Below are 18,475 nucleotides of genomic sequence, written 5' to 3'. Positions count from 1 at the left end.
GAGGGCAGGTCCAGTCCTAACACATCTGTTTTTTCCCCCTAGTTCCTTCATCCTACTGAGCTTTGCATGGCTCAATATATTCTTTCCACTGGTCAGATACTCCTGTCCATTCTCAGCTGGTGTTCTGCATGCACTTCTGTGTCTGAATGAGTATTTCTGATGTATCCGTGGAGAGAGATGTAGTCCACGTCCACCTACTCCTCTGCCATCTTGTTCTCTGGAGCTTGTTCTTAATGGTGACTAACATCTTCAAACAAGCAAGACAAAGACTTTTCATACTTCTATTAAATTACAGTAGACCTGGAATTCTCTAAGTTCCATGAGCTAGTGACATATAATAAATAGGATTCTATCCATAAAACTTGGATGATGGGAGGACAGTTTCTAACTCTCAGCTAAAAACTATGTGACCATAATAACATGCTTTGAGGGTCAATTTTTATTTGTACACTACCTAACCACTTTAAGTATACTTTTTCTTGTTTATAAATATACTTTATTGATATTTTGTTGATTAAATGTTAGAATGTGTGTGTGTGCTCACTCAGTTATGTCTGACTCCTTGTGGCCCCATGGACTGTAGCTGGTATTAGAAATATACATGGCTCACAAATGGTTTTATTTCTCAATAACAACCAAAAATTATATGAGTGTAATTTCTATCAAATTTCAACTGATTAAGAAGAACTAAGCAGGGAGAATTGCTAAAAAGGACATGCTTGGGAATAATAGGAGAAGGAAAGAAACTCAGAAACCTAAGATGACGCCTGACATTTCTGCTACGCAGATTTAAGCTGTGGGTATGTCATTTCATAGTCCTGTTTCTGATTTCTTTATAGTAACCTACAGGGCTCAGATTAGATGGTCACTTTAAAATCTTTATTTTTAAAACAAGTCTAAATTCAATGCACAGTATAAATTACCTAAGCATGCAGATATAGGTCACATTTGACTAGAGAATGTGCACAGAATCAGTTATGTGAGAGGTTTTTTTTGTTTTGTTTTGTTTTTGTTTTTTTTTTTTTTTTTACCATGCAGTATAAGAAACTGGGCTTCCCAGGTGGCACTAGCAGGAAAGAAACCACCTGCCAATGCAGGAGACTAAGAGGAGGAAAGCATGGCAACCCATTCCAGTATTCTTGCCTGGGGACTCCCCATGGACAGAGGAGCCTGGCAGGCTACATACCGTCCATAGGGTCGCAAAGAGTGAGACATGACTGATGTGACTTAGCATGCACACAGGCGTAATGAAACTTGTGCTGTAAGGTCGACAAGAGCAGTTGAGTGTCACAAATATCTCATCAGAAATCATTCTTTGTTTCATGCTAGCAAGTTCAAGATGCACTGTTACCAAAGAGACAGTCAGTCCAACATGAGCATATGTCACATTTGATAGTTATTTGGTTTGGGAATCAGAGTGTTCACTGCCTTTCCTTCTGGCAAGTTGGATAAGATGCTTTCTCCTAAAATCTAAAACTCAAGCTACTCTATTGTATAGTATCGGCAGAGATTCATGTTGGATGGAATATAGGTGGACAAAAATTTAAAAATTACCCTCAGTCTTAAAGAGTCAAGAGTTGAATTGACAAGACTATGTATTTAAAGTTTCTCATAGTATATTATAAAGAGTTTCTTTGAATTCAGACAAAGCATAATGAAAATTCTACTTTTGATAAGGAGTATAAATATACAAAACTAGTCTTTTTTAGTGAATTTCTTTTTATAACAGGTATAATTTACAATATATTAATACATGATTTGCAATTATTTTCTCTCAACCCATGGGTTTTTTCAGTTTCTTTATAATATTTTTGAAATATGGAAGTTTTTCAATTTTGATGAATCTCAACTTTTCCTTTTAATCCCTTTTGTCAATTAGGTTTGGAGTCATATATAAAAATCTATTGCCAAATCCAAGGTCATGAAAATTTATTCCAATGTTTTCTGCTAAAAGTTTTATAGTTTTAACTCTTCTCGACTACATTATGAAGAAGTTGTTTGCTCTACTTACTCAAATTATATTATTCTGATTTTTGTGACAATTTATTGTATCTTTCCATATCTTAAACTCTATTCATTCTCACATCTACTTTCTGGTTTTTATGATTCAGACTTCCTTTTAATAGTCTTATTTCCTCTTTTGTGTGTGTGGTGTGTGTGTGTGTGTGTGTGTGTGTGTGTGTAATCTTCTCTGGTGTTTTCATAATAGCTTTTTCATTTTCTAAGCAACTTATAGGGATGCCTGGTGTGCAGCAGTCCATGGGGTCACATAGAGTCAGACACAACTTAGCAACTGAACAACGATAAACAACTTTAGGTAAGTTAACTGTCCTAAGTAATTATACTGTGCTTTATTTAAAATTTTATTTAAAAATTGCACTCAAATTCAACTATATGTAAACTGAATTTATTTCATATCTGGCTGACAGATAATGTTGCTAATTTGCATGAAAATAATTCATGAATTATGATTTTATAAACCCTATTTCCATGTTAAGGAATGCTAACGATGTTGTTATACAAGCACTTTGTAACTTGTTATCAAACTGGGATTACTAGGCTGGTAAAGACAGTGTCACTTAATTTTAAACCTCCTTTTTCTCTACTCCCTCTGAACTGCATCCATCCACTAATCTTTTTACTATCTTTATAGCTTTGCCTCTTCCAGAATATCTTATAATTGATATGATATAGAATGTAGCTTCATTCACCTAGCAATATGCATTTAAGATTTATCTATATTCTTGTGTCTTGACAATTCATTTTTAAAAATCGCTGAATAATATTCCATTATACAGACTATACCTCATGTACTATTATCTATTCATATATTAAGAAGATCGCAATGGTTCCAGTTTGTAGCAATCATGAATAAAGCTGCTATAAGCATTCACAAGCAAGATTTTGTGTGAATGTAAGTTGTCAAATCAATGGTGTAAGTATCTTGGAGCTCAGTTGCTAAATTACATGGAAAAAATATGTTTAACTCTGTAAAAAGATGCCAAACTGTCTTCCAAAGTGCTTGTACCCTTTTACACTTCCGCATTCAATGAACAAGAGGCGCTATTGTTTCATACTGAAATGCAACTGCTACTGTCATCCTCTGTGGGTTAAAATAAATCGGGAGGAGTGAATTTTAACCATTCTGGTAAGTTTATAGAGGCATCTCACTGTTTGAATTTGTATTTCTCTAATGGTTCAGCAGTAAAGAATTCACCTGCCACTACAGGCGAGGTGGTTTTGAGCTTTGGGTCAGGAACATGTCTTTGGCGAAGGAAATGGTACCCACTCCAGTATTCTTGCCTCAGAAATCCCATGGACAGAGGAGCCTGGTGGGCTACAGTCCAGAGGCTTGCAAAAGAGCTGGACATGACTTAGAGACTAAACAATGAACAATTATATTGAATATCTTATATTCTTTTTTTCCCTTCTGAATATCTTCTTTGGTGAGATATCTGTTCATATACTTTACTCATTTTTAAATTGGGTTTTTGTCCATTTATGGCAAGTTTTAAGAGTTCTTTCTGTATTTTAACACAAGTCATTTATGAGATATGTGTTTTTCATATTTTTTCTTGTCTGTGGCTTGAATTGTTATTTTCATAACAGTAACTTTATCACAGAAGATATTTTTAATTTTAATACATCCACTTATTTTTTTATGAGTCATGCTTTCAGTATTGTATCTGAAAACTAATTATCAAATACAAAGTCACATAGATTGATTTTCCCCTATGTTTTCTTCTATAAATTTTACAGTTTTGCTTTATCTGTATCTCTAAGACTCATTTTGCTAATTTTTCTAAAACTATATAAGTTATGCATATAAGGGATTTTTTGCATAATATTTTCCAATTTGTCCAGCACCATTTGTTCAAAAGACCGTACTTTTTATGTTGAATTGCTTTTACCCTTTTGTCAAAGATCATTTGGATATATACTGTGTAGGTGTATTTCTTGGGACTCTATTTTGTTCTATTGATCTACGTGTCTAACCTTTCTCTAATACTACATATTCTTGATTACTGTAAATTTATATTTGGCCTTGAAGTCAAATAATGCAAGTCTTCCAGTTTTCTCTTTTTTTCCAAATGTTTTGATAATGATTCTGAGTATTTTGCTTTTCTACATAAACTATGAATCATTTAGTGCATATGTACAAAAATATCTTGCTGGGATTGTATTAAATCTACAGATAAAGTTGGGAAAAACTGATTCTTAAAAAATATTAGGTCTTCCAATCCACAAACATAGATTATTTTTTTCATTTATTTGGATATTAATTATTCTCATGGGTTCTGAAGTTTTTTGCATCAGGTATTTAATCAGATTTCATTTTATAGTGTTATTATAAATGGTATTTTTTATTTTAAATTTCATTTGATTATTATTGGTATATAGGAAATCAATTAACTTTTGTAATATTAACCTCTAACCTGAAAACTTGCTAAAGTACTATAAATGCTATATTCACTTACATGTTCCAGAAAATTTCTATTATTCCTTTTTTACATAGACAAAAATTAGTAAAATTTTATAATATACAGTCATATTTGACAAAGATTTGACAAAAGGATGTAGCATAAAATAAAGGCTATCAACTTGGGTTTGAAATGATAAAAAAATGACTCTGTTACTAAGTAATTAATCTTTCTAGATGTCAGCATCTCAATTCTAAAACAAGAATATTCATAACTATCTTATAAATATGATGACAAGTTTAATAGAATATAGATTTAAACAAAAAAATAAAATAAGGTTGTAATTTAAATATTTCTAAGTATTGACAGAACTAGGAATATGTCAAAACAAAAATATGTAGCTAACGTGCTTATGAATAACTTAATATATAAAATCAAAGTCAAAGTATTAGTCAATCAGTCATGTCTGACTCTTTGTAACCCTGTGAATTGTAGCTCGCCAGGCTCCCTTGTCCATGGAATTCTCCAGGCAAGAATACGGGAGTGGGTAGCCATTCCCTTCTCCAGGGGATCTTCCTGACTCAGGGATCGAACCCAAGTCTCCTGCATGGCAGGTGGATTCATTACCATCTGAGCCACCAAGGAAGTCCTCTGAGTCACCAGAGCTCAGGAGGTGTGTAAAAGAATATTCCTCACAAAAAAACTCAATTTCAGATAGATCAAACAATTATAGGTATTTTAAAATCTAGAACATAGGATATACATCCTGGTATATAGACAGAAACTGAAGAAATAGTGGATGTGGTTTTTAGTCACACAAGATAATGTAAATGTATAAAAATAAATTTTGTATATCAAAATTAGATGCTTTAGAAACTACACAATCAAGTAGTAATTTGATGAAATGCTGATCTGCACATGACATCATTTGTAGTAGTTTTCTATTTCAAGTAAGCTTTCAATTTGTATGGACATGAGGATAAAGTTAAGGAGAAACACTTTTTCTGCTTTCACCACATATACTGTTTACATATGGTCTGGGGAACTTCTTGGCATATTTCTTTTTTCAGAGGGAGGCATGGTGACACAGACCCAGTAAATAGGCTGTTTCTTGAAAGAGACAATATGGATTTCATATTCTTTTCGAATATTGGTTAGTTTTATATGTAGCAGTTGTGTGTGCATGCACGCTAAGTCACTTCAGTTGTGTCAGACTCTTTGCAACCCTAGAGACTGTAGTCTGCCAGGCTCACCTGTCCATGGGATTCTCCAGACAAGAACACTGGAGTGAGTTACCATGTCCTTTTCTAGGGGATCTTCCTGACCCGGGGATCTAACTGGCATCTCTTATATCTCCTGCATTGACAGGTGGGTTCTTTACCACTATCGTCACCTGGAAAGCGTTATATGTAGCATGGTGAGTGTAAAATAAAATGAATTTTTTAAAAAAACTGACCAAAGGAAATACAATTATAATGAATAAAAGCAAAGCTAGTCCTGCTGAAGTTCTCCTTTAAAGTACAGTAACAGAAAACAGAATGAGAGAGGGAAGCCCTCCTATCCAACCAGAATCTATTTTTCATGTTTGGTTCTGTGCACCCAGTACATTAGCGATGTGGGAGCAATGGAGACCGAGGTGCCCTGTGGACCTGCAGTAAATCTTAACAAGACGCTTGTGAGACTCCTTTTTGATGACTCTCGAAAGTACCTCTCTGAGGGGGAGAATCTATGGGGGACTTCCCTGGTGGTGCAGAGGTTAAAGCGTCTGCCTGCAATGTGGGAGACCTGGGTTCGATCCCTGGGTCAGGAAGATCCCCTGGAGAAGGAAATGGCAACCCACTCCAGTATTGCCCAGAGAATCCCATGGACAGAGGAGCTTGGTGGGCTAGAGTCTATGGGTCGCAAAGAGTCGGACACAGTTGAGCGACTTCACTTTCACTTTCTTTAAGTGACATTATTTAATATGCATTTAGATTAAACAAGACAATATAATATGTATTATTAACTGATTTAATATGTTTCAATTTATGCCTACAGAATTGTGCAATCTTAGTAAATTATTTAAAAAAGAAGTTTACACAAATATTTCATAGGGAAGGAAAGAGAAAGAAATAGCTAGATATGTCACAAATTACAAATTTTAAATTAATATATAAATTTAGTAACAACTACAGAAACACACGAGACTTCCCCAGCACAGTTAAAAAATGCATTAAAGCAGCTAAAGTAAATGAAAGTGATAAGCACCAACAATGCCAAGATTACTGATGACACTGAAATTTGTTTCACTCTTTCCAGAGAACAAACACATATGTTAAAAAAGCTAAAACTGTTCACATTTTGCCTAATACATTTTACTGCATGCATCTAAAACAGCTCAGAAGGGATTTTTAATAAAAATGTAATGCATTCATAGATCCAAAAATAGTCCTATTTATAACATTCTAAGAGCAAGACGAAAGTAGAGAAACACCTATGCATCTTGTGAAAATTGGAGTATTCCATAAACACTAAAGTCCATACAAGGAAAAAAAAAATTGCCATAGGGGTTTCCCTGGTAGTTCAAAGGACAAAGAATTTACCTTCAATGCAAGAGACTGGGGTTCAATCCCTGGGTCTTGAAGACCCCTGGAGAAGGGAATAGCTACCCACTTCAGTATTCTTGCCTGGAGAATTCAATAGACAGAGGAGGGTGGTGGGCTACAGTTCCACGGAGTCGCAAAGAGGTGGACCTGACTGAGTGACTTTAATTTCATTTTCACATTCTACACTGTGTAGAGCACTATGCCAACCTGGAATGGTATCTACGCCGTCTCACAGCCAGCTGGTTTTCAGAGTGCCTTGTATTAATACACACAGGAAAATAAGAGCTCTGTGACACTGGAATATGCATTTTGAATACTGATGATTTTATTTTCTTCAGATCTGTACTGAATGTGCAGTTCCAATCCTGTAGCAGTTGCCCCAGAAAATAAGTCTATGGAATAATCACCTTGTGATGCCACTAAATGAGGTTCACTCAGGTATAGAACACATTCAATTTGTTAAAATCAACCTAAATACATGCTGTGAGTTAAAATGTGATGTATGTTGTAGTGGTGATATTTTAACAGCTTTAATTAAGCCTCATTTCTAAAAAAAAAAAAGACTCCTGCAAATAACAATAAAGTACTAAAGCAGTTAAAAAAAAAACACACCTATGGACACCTTATCTTCGACATAGGAGGCAAGAATATACAATGGATTAAAGACTATCTCTTTAACAAGTGGTGCTGGGAAACTGGTCAACCACTTGTAAAAGAATGAAACTAGATCACTTTCTAACACCATACACAAAAATAAACTCAAAATGGACTAAAGATCTAAACGTAAGATCAGAAACTATAAAACTCCTAGAGGAGAACATAGGCAAAACACTCTCCGACATAAATCACAGCAGGATCCTCTATGATCCACCTCCCAGAATACTGGAAATAAAAGCAAAAATAAACAAATGGGATCTAATTAAAATTAAAAGCTTCTGCACAACAAAGGAAACTATAAGCGAATGGGAGAAAATAATAGCAAATGAAGCAACTGACAAACAACTAATCTCAAAAATATACAAGCAACTTATGCAGCTCAAGTCCAGAAAAATAAATGACCCAATCAAAAAATGGGCCAAAGAACTAAATAGACATTTCTCCAAAGAAGACATACGGATGGCTAACAAACACATGAAAAGATGCTCAACATCACTCATTGTCAGAGAAATGCAAATCAAAACCACAGTGAGGTACCATTTCACGCCAGTCAGAATGGCAGTGATCCAAAAGTCTACAAGCAATAAATGCTGGAGAGAGTGTGGAGAAAAGGGAACCCTCTTACACTGTTGGTGGGAATGCAAACTAGTACAGCCACTATGGAGAACAGTGTGGAGGTTCCTTAAAAAATGCAAATAGAACTGCTTTATGACCCAGCAATCCCACTGCTGGGCATACACACCAAGGAAACCAGAATTGAAAGAGACACGTGTACCCCAATGTTCATCGCAGCACTGTTTGTAATAGCCAGGACATGGAAGCAACCTAGATGTCCATCAGCAAATGAATGGATAAGAAAGCGGTGGTACATATACACAATGGAGTATTACTCAGCCATTAAAAAGAATACATTTGAATCAGTTCTAATGAGGTGGATGAAACTGGAGCCTATTTATACAGAGTGAAGTAAGCCAGAAAGAAAAACACCAATACAGTATACTGACACATATATATGGAATTTAGAAAGATGGTAATGATAACCCTGTATGCAAGACAGCAAAAGAGACACAGATGTATAGAACAGACTTTTAGACTCGGTGGGAGAGGGCGAGGGTGGGATGATTTGGGAGAATGGCATTGAAACATGTATACTACCAGGTAAGAAATGAATTGCCAGTCTATGTTCAATACAGGATACAGGATGCTTGGGGCTGGTGCATGGGGATGATCCAGAGAGATGATATGGGGTGGGAGGTGGGAGGGGGGTTCAGGTTTGGGAACTCATGTACACCCATGGCTGATTCATGTCAATGTATGGCAAAACCAATACAGTATTGTAAAGCAAAATAAAGTAAAAATAAAAATTTAAAAAATAATAAAATTTTAAAAAATGAATGAACCTCAAAAAAAAAAAAAAAAAGGTCTTCTGATAAATCAAAATAGACAAGAATTCTACACCTAGAGAACAGATCCTCCTGCCTCCTTCCCCTTTGCTTTTGAGGAGAGGAGGTTCATTGGTCTGCCAGTCATTCAAAAGGAGGACAGAAAGTGCTGTTTTAGAGCTGGTATGGATAAAATAATATATCTGGTTTTTGCATTCTGTGCCAAATGCCACCTTATGATAGTAAACCAAACACTGGATAGGCAACACTATAACTTGATATAAAAGATGAAGACAGGTAATGGTCAGATAGCATGTCCCTCTTAAGCTGAATTCTTTAACATTTATCAACATAGGTATGAGAAAATTGACATGTTCATTTATACCACATTAACATCTGTTGGCATGGTCCACAGGAAAATAAAAATCAGTGTGAGAAACTAGGTGATTATATGTGACAATGTAGAAAATACTTGTCAGATTTAGTCATTGTCTTTTGAAGTTGTATTTGTTTTGTTTGTTTGTTTGTTTTTGTTTTTTTAATAAAGTATCAAGTTACACTCAGAGGAGTGAGTCTTTTTCATAGGGACTATATTTTCAATTGAGATAAAAAATCATTTATGATCTGAATGGTCCAGTAAGATGACTAAAGTCAGAGACCCAAACGACATTTAATCCAAATCATTAGAAGCCTAAGGCAACTGTTTTAATTGCACCATTCGCATTTTCAGAGACATTCAGATGGTACCCAGAATCATACAGTCTGTGCTTTCTGCTGTCATACATTCGTCCTTACAGCTGAGGTATTTTAAGGTCAACTCTGTCACAGAAATAATCTAATCATTCTATTCTTAAAATGTCTAAATAAAATACATTTTAAATAAGAAAAGTTTAATAACAAAAGTATAAGTGTAATTTATAATTATGAATCAGAGCTGTGATTACAATGGTTGGTTTTTGAATTGCCAATCTTGGTCAGCACAGACATGGAAAGCAGACAAACATACAAGTGCCTCTTCACACATACATCTCACAGAAAACAGAACTATAGCTGAATTGAACAAGTGATTTTGACATAATGCTGAACAACATTCTCATAAGCTATTTTATTCAACATATTTTTGCTACTCCTATAGACTGCATAAATTCACTAATTGTTCATTTATAAACTTTTCTAGACATCAATCTGCAACTTTTGAAATTAAATTTATCAAAACAATTGGGAAACTATTTGACCAGCAACAGAAGAGTGCTTGCTATGTTCTGTTGTTGGAATAATGATGTATTTAAAACTTATAAAGTGTGGTTTCTACAAGGAGTTATCAGAGTGAGAATTTCATACTCCATAAAATTCAATATAAATATTATACTGTTTTTGGAAGCTGAGTGATTAAATTAAGCACTCTTTTCAGCAAGAGAGCACCTAGCATTTTAGAATGAATTAAAGTCTCCAAACTCTGATGAATTACATTAAAATGCAGTACAATAACTTTAGTTTTAAAAGCCAATGTCCTAGCCCCACATGAAGGGACTTATTTTTAATTTGATATGTTACAGAACAAAATACACTTATCCACACACAGTATATTACTGATTTTCAACTATAGGTACACTGGATATAGTTTTTTGAGTATGTTTTTAATGATAAAAATACGCTTCTATCATTTTAATTTTAATCATTCAGTGTTCATGGGCTCCAGATTTCCTAACTGGGTTACATGGCTAAACATAAAAAAAAGTTATTCATAATCTCTAGAGCTGCAACTATGCAGTTGAAATTATCTTAATAAGAAAGCTAAAAAACTGATCTAAATATCAAACAAAAATAGCTCTATTGTATCAGTGCCCAACTCCTTCCAACATATATCTGTATCTCACACTCTCAAATATATATATATATATCTCAAATACACATGTATACACACACACATGCACACACAAAAACACATATATACACACCTGGCTTCCTAGGCACTAGTGGCTAAGAACCTGCCTGCTAATGCAGGAGATAGAACAGACTCAGGTTCGATCCTTGGGTGGGGAAGATCCCCTGAAGGAGGGCATGGCAGCCCACTCCAGTTTTCTTGCCTGGAGAACCCTATGGACAGAGGAGCCTGGCAGGCTAGCCAAACATGTTGAAGCGACTTGACATGCATGTATGCATGTGTGTGTGTGTATATACTCACACAAATATAGATGCATAAAATCAAAACAGCTTTTAAAAGTAAATAGTATTAACATCCTCACTTTATAGTTAAGAAGACTAAAGCTCAGAGCAGTTACAAACATGACCAAAGTCAAGGAAATGATTACACTAATAAATAAGAATATAATTTGAACTTAGATTGTCCAATTCTAGGGCACTGCTCTAAAATCAATATATTATTTGGAAAAACTTACCTTTGCAGCTTAAGGGGGAATGACGTCCAGATTTTATAAGTAACTGTGGGCCACTACTAAAGATGTTTGAGAGACACTGATTTTGCATTAGTATCTCAGCTGAGAAACATTATGGTGATGGTCTCCTAGTTCTGTTGTCTAAATCTTGTTAAAACTTAGAGATTTTATATATGTGACAATAATTATGACATAAAGCACCCATTACTACACAACTGTAGTTAATGACCTTCAAAAACCTATGAATGATGGGAGTTATTTGAATGTAAACAAGTGAAGAGGAACTAAAAAGCCTCTTGATGAAAGTGAAAGTGGAGAGTGAAAAAGTTGGCTTACAGTTCAACATTCAGAAAAAGAAGATCATGGCATCTGGTCCCATCACTTCATGGGAAATAGATGTGGAAACAGTGGAAACAGTGTCAGACTTTAGTTTTGGGGGCTCCAAAATCACTGCAGATGGTGACTGCAGCCATGAAATTAAAAGACGCTTACTCCTTGGAAGAAAAGTTATGATCAACCTAGAGAGCATATTCAAAAGCAGAGACATTACTTTGCCAACAAAGTTCCGTCTAGTCAAGGCTATGGTTTTTCCAGTGGTCAGGTATGGATGTGAGAGTTGGACTGTGAAGAAAGCTGAGCATGAAGAACTGATGCTTTTGAACTGTGGTGTTGGAGAAGACTCTTGAGAGTCCCTTGGACTGCAAGGAGATCCAACCAGTCCATTCTGAAGGAGATCAGCCCTGGGATTTCTTTGGAAGGAATGAGGCTAAAGCTGAAACTCTAGTACTTTGGCCACCTCATGGGAAGAGTTGACTCATTGGAAAAGACTGTGATGCTGCGAGGGATTGGGGGCAGGAGGAGAAGGGGACAACTGCGGATGAGATGGCTGGATGGCATCACTGACTTGATGCACATGAGTTTAGGTGAACTCCGGGAGATGGTGGGACAGGAGGCCTGGCGTGCTGCAATCCATGGGGGTCGCAAAGAGTCAGACATGACTGAGCGACTGAACTGAATTGAACTGAAACAGTGGTTGAATTTTACATCCAACAGTAAAATTGTAAGACAACTGTAGGATCACCGTATTAGGGATAGATGTGTGCCAAAATATATTTCTATATTTTAGTAGCATATACCACATAGAATTGGAGCACAGGGAGCGGATATGCCCTGCCTTCCCCAGAGGACGTGTGTTGCTTTGCCCTAAATCTACTGAATTCCTTCTGTGTACATTGTGTGCTTTCCACAGTGCCTGGATTCAAATTGAATAAATGCAATTCTCAGGTCTGTATTGGCCTAGGAATCTAAAACTTCTCTCTGGGGTTTACATTTTATATTCCACAATAGTGAGGTGATTAAACTTCTTTCCTTGATTTCTAACCTATACTTTACTAATAATGATATTAAAATGAATAATTGTTAGAATAATGGCAGCTATAGCTATTTATCAAAAGTTCACTAGAATAGGTATTTATTAAATACCTTATATATTATCTCCTTTATATTTACTAATAATCTGGTAAAATAGATATTATCAATGTGACTATTTTATAGTTGAGAAGCTCAAGTTAAGAACACTCCCGTCACACAGCTAATACATTCTAGAACTGTTTTTTTACTCAAATACCATTCTATTTATCATTTTCCTTGTACATTCATTCATTATGGATAGCATTTTCCAACTGAGGGATTCAAGATGATGTTCCCAAGTTCATGTTTTTAAAATATATTACACATTTGTTTTGATGTGTCTTTTTATTATATGAATAAAAGAATATATACACACTTCTCATGGAATAGAAAGGTACATGGGAGACAAAGGGTGTTTGCGTGTATGTTAAAGACAGTCATCAACGACCTCCATGAATTCGTCACCCAGTTGATTTTTACTCAGTTGAATACAGATTACTACAGTGATAATTTTAATGGTTATATTATTTTAATTTATATTCTATGATTTACAAATATTGCTTAATGTTTTCTCATCATAACCACTGGTAGAATAGATGTCAAAAGTAAGTAATAAATAAATACAAATATTTTTAAATTAAATATAACCACATGCCATATACTAGCAAATATACCCAACCTTTTCTGCCTATTTGTTTAAATTTATTTATTTATTTTCAGTTTTGGCTGTGCCATGTGGCTTGTAAGATCTTAGTTCCCTGCCCTCGGCAGTAAAAGCACAGAGTCCTCACCACTGGACTGCCAGGGCATTCTCTGTTTAAATTTATATGAAGTTTGATCCCAGAAACACTAGTATGGCAACATTATTACAATAGACCTGGCATTGAAAACAGGAATGTTATAAAGATGGGCTCTCAGTTATGAGTGAATGTCAAGTTCCACCAGGAGCTGGCAGGGAATGGAATGTACTGGGCTAAAGTTAGCCCTCTCTCCTACCTCAGCCTCTTGATATCTCCATCTTTTCCCCTCACATCTATAGTGCTTTGTCCTCTATCAATATTTCAAAATTAACTTATCTAATTATTCTTAATAACTTAATAGCTGAACTAAATGTAGGAGACAATACTGTCAAAAGAAGTAGTGAAATAAAATACTTTGAGGAAGAGGACAGGAAATACCAAAGTTCCCTAAGAGTCGCACAGAACACAGCTAGCAAATTAGACATATGAATTTCTTTCACGCTCTTAGAATAAATGGTTTCTTTGCAATGAAAATAGCACTGCAAACACTCGTAATCATTTCTTATAAAGACAAAGGCTTTGTTTCAGTGTATTTTCTATGTGATCTTATTCTCATAGGAGATTAAAAATACAAATTTTGACAAACGGGACAAAATAGGAAGATTTTAGCAATAAGACCATTGCATCCAAAGAATGACTCATTTTCAATTCCTTGATCATGCAGCTCATTTTTGATGTGTTGCTGCTGCTAAGCTGTGTCAGTAGTGTCCGACTCTATGAGGCCCCATAGATGGCAGCCCACCAGGCTCTTCTGTCCCTGGGATTCTCCAGGCAAGAACACTGGAGTGGGTGGCCATTTCCTTCTCTAATGCCTGAAAGTGAAAAGTGAAAGTGAAGTCGCTCAGTCGTGTCCAACTCTTCGTGTGTGACCCCATGGACTGTAGCCTACCAGACTCCTCCGTCCATGTCCATGGGATTTTCCAGGCAAGAGTACTGGAGTGGGGTCCCATTGCCTTCTCCTTTGATGTGTTAATGTCTGCTATAAAATCAGTTACTACTTACTCCTTTGTTATTCTATTATTATCTCTACCCTCCTCAATCCCACCTCAATCCCACCTCTGTGAAAAATTATCATATACATTGTAAATCAATATACTTCAATAAAAACAAAATTTTAAAACTTGTTAAAAAGTCATTTAAATGAGAAGCCAACCTGCCTGTTCAATATAGATCCAGAAATGCACACGATGTAGACATATAGCCAGGAAAATATGTGTTTCAATTTAGAAAGTAAATTCTTTAATAATTCCAGCTACTATATATGCATGCTAAATGTCATTGTGAAATAATTTTAAGATTCATGCAACACATTTAACCTACAGAGATTACATTTATAATGAAATCCTTTATAATTTCCTTTTTTGTATGAAATAAAATGTCATTGTAGGTAGTTTGAATGTGACCTTTATTCAAAGTTGCCACTATTATGTTATGTTAAAATGTATGAAAAATGTACTGATGGATAGAATTGCAGAAAAAAAATCACTAATCACATCTTGAAATATCCAGATGATTACGTTTATAAATTTTCACTCACTCAGTCACTTTTGTTCTTGACTTCATTTGATCACTGAATATTTACTGAGTGTTTATTTTGTGTCAAGTAATATGATGGACAGGGAGGCCTGGCATGCTACGATTCATGGGGTTACAAAGAGTCGGACACGACTGAGCGACTGAACTGAACTGAACTGAACTGAATATGAGAAGAATACACACAAGTCCATATGCAGCTCTTTCAGCACAGTTGCCATCAAACTAAGCATAAACTTCAGTTTCCATTAATTCTTATGTGCATTTCAATCAACCATCTTCATTTCAACTAAGATTTTCAGTCAAATATGCCAAAATTAAAACAAGAGAGACTAAAACATAGTTATTCCAAGCGCAAGAAGAAATAATTATGTGATATGATAGGAACGCCAATCATATTAGAATATATAAATGTATCAGTCAACATGCTCTACACCTAAGTGAGTGAAAGTCACAATTATACAATATTATGTCAAGTATATTTCAATACACAAAAGTCAAACTAATGAAAGCAAAATAAGGGGAAAGTGAGACAAATACAAATTTTTCACTAGAAAGAATAATCTAACAGAAAAGTACTGAATAATATAAAGTAGTAGAGGATATTAAAAAATTTAAAGGAGATAAAGAAGTAAAATATAATGATGTAGCACAGATACAATGCTGTGAAGCACTATAAAGTCTGGGAGGCCAGAGATTTGTGTCAAAGAAGGGAAACTCAACTGTGGTTATAGAAAAGTTTTGTGAAATTAGGAGTTCAACTAGTGGCTATATCTGAATTAGGATCAAGATGAATCTTTCTTTAATGGGATAAAATTAATTATGCTTACCCCAGGCTTGTTTGTTTTTCATAAATTAACTTTTCCCTTGATAATAAAACCAGTTTGCTAAATAGTTGGAATGAAGAGAGAAAACCTCAGCATTTTTAAAACGTAATAAGCCATATCACAGGCATTCCGAAAATGATAAAACTGACAATGTATTAGATTTTATATTATTACTTGTCTACATTTGGCAAGCATTTATGCACTCTATTTTATTGTTTTTTCTTCTGAACACTTAACTCTTGTTCTAAAGGAACAACTCAGCATATCTTTGCAGCTAACTTACTACAACTTAATTATGATAGATATTTGAGTAGAAAAATAACTTGGGAATGACATTCTTGTCTGACAAACTTATGGTCAAATTATTTGGGAAGTGGACAGGAAAAAAAGCTGATTGTTCCAAAGGAAAATCATATCAGTGTTATTTAATCAATTCCCAATTACTTTTTCTACTAAGCTGAAACTCCAGTACTTTGGCCACTTCATGACAAGAGTTGACTCATTGGAAAAGACTCTGATGCTGGGAGGGACTGGGGGCAGGAGATGGGGACCACCGAGGATGAGATGGCTGGATGGCATCACTGACACGATGGATGTGAGTCTGAGTGAACTCTGAGAGTTGGTGATGGACAGGGAGGCCTGGCGTGCTGCAATTCATGGGGTCGCAAAGAGTCGGACACGACTGAGCGACTGAACTGAACTGAACTACCTAGGTTATCATGGAGAATGTATTGATTGCACAGTAAATGTAAAGGGTTCAGTTCAGTCGCTCAGTCATGTCCGACTCTTTGCGACTCCATGAATTGCAGCACACCAGGCCTCCCTGTCCATCACCAACTCCTGGAGTTCACCCAAACTCATGTGCATCGAGTCAGTGATGCTATGCAGCCATCTCATCCTCTGTCGTACCCTTCTCCTCCTGCCCCCAATCCCTCTCAGCAGCAGAGTCTTTTCCAATGAGACAACTTTACGCATGAGGTGGGCAAAGTACTGGAGTTTCAGCTTTAGCATCAGTCCTTCCAATGAACACCAAGGACTGGTCTCTTTAGGATGGACTGGTTGGATCTCCTTGCAGTCCAAGGGACTTGCAAGCATCTTCTCCAACACCACAGTTCAAAGCATCAATTCTTCGGCGAACAGCTTTCTTCACAGTCCAACTCTCACATCCATACATGACCACTGGAAAAACCATTGCCTTGACTAGATGGACTTTTGTTGGCAAAGTAATACCTCTGCTTTTGAATATGCTATCTAGGTTGGTCATAACTTTGCTTCCAAGGAGTAAGCATCTTTAATTTCATGGCTGCAATCACCATCTGCAGTGATTTTGTATCCCAGAAAAATAAAATCTGTCACTGTTTCCACTGTTTCCCCATCTGTTTGGTATAAGTGATGGGACCGGATGCCATGATCTTAGTTTTCTAAATGTTGAGCTTTAAGCCAACTTTTTCACTCTCCTTTTAAACTTTCATCAAGAGGCTCTTTAGTACTTCTTCACTTTCTGCCCTAAGGGTAGTGTCATCTGCATATCTGAGGTAATTGATATTTCTCCAGGCAATCTTGATTCCAGCTTGTGCTTCCTCCACCCCAGCGTTTCTCATGATGTACTCTGCATAGAAGTTAAATAAGCAGGGTGACAATATACAGCCTTGATGTACTCCTTTTCCTATTTGGAACCAGTCTGTTGTTCCATGTCCAGTTCTAATTTTTGCTTCCTGACCTGCATATAGATTTCTCAAGAGGCAGGTCAGGTGGTCTGGGATTCCCATCTCTTTCAGAATTTTCCAGTTTATTGTGATCCACACAGTCAAAGGCTTTGGCATAGTCAAGAAAGCAGAAATAGATGTCTTTCTGGAACTCTCTTGCTCTTTCAATGATCCAGCAGATATTGGAAATTTGATCTCTGGTTCCTCTGCCTTTTCTAAAACCAGCTTGAACACCTGGAAGTTCACGGTTCATGTATTGCTGAAGCCTGGCTTTGATAATTATGAGAGTAGAGTTAAGTGATTATCTAAATTTTATATATAATGATAGGATTTTATTTTAGCACTTTGAAACATAAAAGTGTCTTTTCCAAAGAAACATAAACACTAATTTGAAGAGATATATACACTCCTCTGTTCAATGCAGCTTTATTCACATGAGCAAAAAAATGGAAGCAACTTAGGGCTTATCAATATATTGATGGCTAAAGAAGATATGTGTATACACACACAGAGACAGGCAGACAGACAGACACACACACACACACATATCAAACTGCCAACATCCTTTGGATCATAGAAAAAGATAATTTCATAAAAATATCTACTTCTGCCTCATTGACTATGCTAAACTCTTTGACTTTGTAGATCACAACAAATTAGAAAATTCTTAGAGAGACAGGAATACCAGACCACCTACCTGCCTCCTGGGAAACCTGTATGCTGGTCAAGAAGCAGCAGTTAGAACTGGCAATGGAACA

The sequence above is a fragment of the Oryx dammah genome, unplaced genomic scaffold (assembly GCF_014754425.2).
Source record: "Oryx dammah isolate SB20612 unplaced genomic scaffold, SCBI_Odam_1.1 HiC_scaffold_22, whole genome shotgun sequence".
Taxonomy (NCBI): domain Eukaryota; kingdom Metazoa; phylum Chordata; class Mammalia; order Artiodactyla; family Bovidae; genus Oryx; species Oryx dammah.
This window is presented reverse-complemented; position numbering follows the sequence as displayed.